We start from the raw sequence: 4,653 nt of genomic DNA, 5'->3' as shown, positions 1-4,653 counted from the left end.
TCGTGAATGTGCGAAGCAAGGGCGAGTTACAATCCGAAGAACGCTAGTTATTCTTCTTATTCTTATCCTCTTTACCAGTTAGGCTAGTGAAAACAAGAAAGCTGTGGTGCACTTGAGTATTTGTCACAGTAGAGTCTCACGATTAGGCCAATGAAATTTGATTACCAGTTTCGCGTCATCGCCCGCATGCTTTTGATACACCCGCATGGAATTTCATTATTGGTATTTCAGATTGAAATACTCTAATAGAGCAGTCACTTTTACTCTAATGGAGCAATGAGCTATACTCTAAAGGAAAAATCACTTGTTATACGGATTAGTAACGTATTTTAGTTATTTAATTCAATGTAGACTCACTTTTTTAGCAGAAATCTTCACGTTTGAGATGTGCGTTGTGCTTTTAGAAAATAATGAATAATAAATAATAACCGCCCGCCCGCATCAAATTTTCAAAAATCTGAGCGAGAAACTGGTAATCAAGTTTCATTGGCCTTATTAGACATTGGACCAGGGTAAAAAATTTACTGCTATATTTAGAGGTTGTAGCGTTTGTATATCTTAGTATCTTAATAAATAATCCTCTATGATCACTAATCACTAATAGTACAGTGAAAGCTGGTCATTATTCAGGCCGTAGGGACAAAAATTTTCTGACCTAGCTTTTTAAAGAGGTGGCTGCATTTTGCGCCTTAAAAAAGGTAAGAAGCATACTGTTCTAACTGGCTATAGAGATAGATTTAGTGTGTGACAACGTATGAGACAGTGAGTGCTGGCAGCAAGGGGGCAGCCAATCTGTTAGAGCACCAAAGGCACTGCTTCAGACTTAGGCAGTTGGAAAGTGTAAAAAGTTTCACTATTGGTCCTTATAAGCTCCTGATGAAGAAAGTGATGAAGTCATTATCCATAGGATATATTTTTCACATAACACAGCATTTCAGTGGTTTAGTGGTGACCACAACACTGCCTGAGTTAAACTGTGGTGAGATTTGAGACTACTGGAAGCCCTGGAATGCCTTCAACACATGAAATACCAAATATCTAATGCCTGGCTTTCGTCCACAGTGGACCTATCTTGGTGGCTACTTGTACAGAAAGGAAACAGCTGCCACACAGTCTTTCGAGCGAGCAGCTAGTTTCCACACCCCTTAATTATCAATTTGTAAAATCTTGAGCAAAATTGTGTGTACAAGCAAGTGCGATGTTGTGCATTGGCAGTGCCGTGTATATGGTTGCTGCCTAGCAGTGACACATCACGAGTATTGAAGTCACAATGTGTTACTGTATCATCCATCTCTGAATGTGTCATTTTGTGTAGAGAGCAATCTTCCACAAGTGACCTGCAGGTTTCAGTGTATATTGTTAACCATTAATATTGTTCACCATTGTGAACTGTATGTACAGTGAAACCTCACTTAGTGGCCACTTCTTTAATAAGACCACCTCATTATATTGGCCACCTCTAGTAGATCCCAAATATAGCTAAGCATTACTCATTAATAAGGCTACCTTGTTATTCAGGCCAAATTTTTGGTTCCACAGCTGGCCATATTAATGAGGTTTCATTGTACTCATGTGAATTTTTATTTTTCGTAACTTTTCTTCAGGTTTACTGATGGGCACTATGAAGCATTGTTGACTGGTCCGTACATAATGTGGTGACTTGAATGCTAAAACAGTACGTAGCATGTCTTGTATGTACATGTAATGTGTTGTAATGTGTCCACACATCCACACATCTTAGAAATAAATATAAATGTATTCTCTATACTCAGTTCCATTGTGCCACTGGGTCATAAGTGGGTTGAGTATGGATCACCCAGGACATTTGGGTCACATTTTGTCCTGGCCAAGTGGATCTCATCCACTGACAGAATATACAGATCAGATCATGTGTATAAATTACGGTGGAACTTGTTTATTGCCACCTTCACTCAATAAGCAGGTAACAGTGTATAAATTCTCAATTAGAATTGGCTTTTCAAGAGAGGTTGTCTTTCTATACTGGTGGCCATTAAAACAGGTTGTACTGATAGAGTGTACATACTAGAGATGCAACAATATCCTCCACTTAGTGTTGTTTGAAAGTGATGCAATGGAGACTATGTATTGTTGCATTTAAATACTATGCTATTATATTGCAACTCTAGCACATATTTATAACAGGAATGTTTGTTAACTGTTTAGACATACTGGAGCCACACCCACTCATCTGGATTCTACAAATGGAGTCATACCAACTTTTCATCATACTTACGTGTTACTCCCATTGTGTTTGGATTGGATGAATATACATGCCATCATGTGAGACTTGCTACCATGGCGGGCCACTAGAAAACATTTCATAGCTGTTATAGCTATTACAGTCATTATTGTATAATTCTTACATTATTGTTGTGAAAAGTGTTTGGCATTCATGTGTCCTCTGTATGTTGTAATTACATGTATAATTTTTGTGTGGGGGTGCTATAAAATGTAATAATGCATGGTGACAATTGGCTAGCTACATGTGCTAATTACTCGCAGCTTGTGTCAAAATCTGGTAACCACAGTTGTATTGTGTCATTCTTTAAGCCGCGCCCTTAGAGGGACAAATTATGTCACGGTGGGGGCGACTAAATTTGTTAAAAACGAACGATGGTATGCAGCACCATAGATTATATCTGTGGACTATAATCTATGGCAGCACACTTCTTTGTGGCTTTATGCACTGATTAACTACATAGAGCGCCAGTTCATCAATACCCAGTGACCGCAGTTGTGCTCTGCGTCATTCTTTAAATTCCGAGTAAAATTCTTAGAGAGCAAATTACGTGGGGGCGTCTAAATTTTCAAACTAGCCATTCTTGAAAACAAATGTTTCAATCTAAACGAAACTTTTAGAACAGTTTAAAGACACATTGCCCTACATGCCAAGCGAGTATTGCGGAAAACAACAATCTGGGTTTTGTATTTGGCCTCTAGGTCGACTGAAACTTCGTTTGGTGCTGAAACTACGACTGTAGGATAATCATGTATGGTGAAATCGATGATGTGAATCTTGAGGCGATTGAGTGAATACTGAAGCGATAGCAGGGCAATCAATGTTTGGAATGCACAAAGGAACGCAAGGCATACACCTGCGGTTGCGTCTAACCGCATGCGATAAAAAAAAAAGAAACTTCCCCTTTGATGTCGGCAATCTCGATCACGAAACAATTGGCATGGATTTGCTTCACTGCTTGTGTGGTAGTTACTAGTGACACAATGAGTTCAACTCTAGAGTTTCAGAGGGATAGCGTAAGTGGCTGGTGAGTTACAGGACGGCTGAATTTGACGTTCGTTCCAGTAAAAATCCTCACATAGTGGTCGCGTCATTTATTGTCTGCGGCACGCGTTTCTGCTTTACTGGCCGCGCGACTCACTACCATGAGTCTTGATATATACCACTCTGGCATGCTCACCTAATAGGTGAAGGAAGACAAACCTACATTCACCACATTACTTTTATACAGAGGTTTGCAAAAATCGATTGTGGATTTAAATTATGGGCACAAAAAAGAAATGATTGTGGGTTTCACTGGTTGTAGTGATACCATTTTAAACCAAATAATCACTTTGTGGATGAATAAAGTTACCTAAGGTGCTAAAATAAACACTTAGACATATAGGTTGTGAATGTTTGAGGCATCTTTTCGTGCAGTTGAAATGTACTCTGTAGAAAAACAATCCCCACATTGCAAAAATGATTATTTAGTGATGCTTAGTAACTGAACTATGTAATGCTGACTCACTCATTTCTTTTTACTTCACAACAATGCCCCTAACTAAATCAACATGTTTAATTCAAACCCACAATGCAAAACTTTAACTATATAAATAATCAAAGGGAACTGATGCTTTGTAGCTGCCTCAGCATCAAAGGCAGTTGTGGTCAGGGCTATATCATGATATTTCCCTAACCACAGGGCTAGATATTGCCCTGTGGTCAGGGAAATATGTGATATATAACCCTGTGATTTCCTTTGATCTGAGGTGTCAAAGTGGTATATAATATTATGTACCTGTTAAATGTATGGCATTGCTATCAGTTCAGTGGCGGATCTAGAAATTTTCAGAGGGGGTTTCAGATTCCACTGAACTTCAGCCTAGCTGTAAGTCGAAGACCAAAAGAAAAAAAAAGGTCACAACCTGCTCTTCAACGTCATTTCAAAGAAAAAAGTGAAAGTTTCGCCAGTAGAAAGTCCTACTATAACACACTACGTATAACTCGTGGTGATTTTTCAGAGGGAGTTTCAGCTGAAACCATTGCAACCCTCTGTATCTGCCACTGCAGTTGGTCACAAATCAATCAAATTTAGCACTCATTATGTACCTACCCCAAATTAGGCAGAGGTGGGAAGCCAGATGACAAATTCCTCACTGCTGGAGACAACTTCAGGTCACAAATCCTCTACTAACTTGTATTATTTACCCCAGAAATCACTAACAATATGGTTAAGTGTTGCAAAATTCCCAGGAATGACCACCTGCTGCTCGCCCTGAGGTAGGGTGTGACACTGATATGTGCATAAACTGTGCTATAGCCATACTGATTATCTGCACACGCAGTGTTGGGGGTAACGCGTTAGTGCTAGTGCAGTTCATACTTCAACTTTACGGAGAATACAGCTCATG

This window comes from Dysidea avara, chromosome 13, assembly GCF_963678975.1.
Source record: "Dysidea avara chromosome 13, odDysAvar1.4, whole genome shotgun sequence".
Taxonomy (NCBI): domain Eukaryota; kingdom Metazoa; phylum Porifera; class Demospongiae; order Dictyoceratida; family Dysideidae; genus Dysidea; species Dysidea avara.
The sequence above is the reverse complement of the archived record's forward strand: the minus strand, read 5'-3'. Positions refer to the sequence as shown.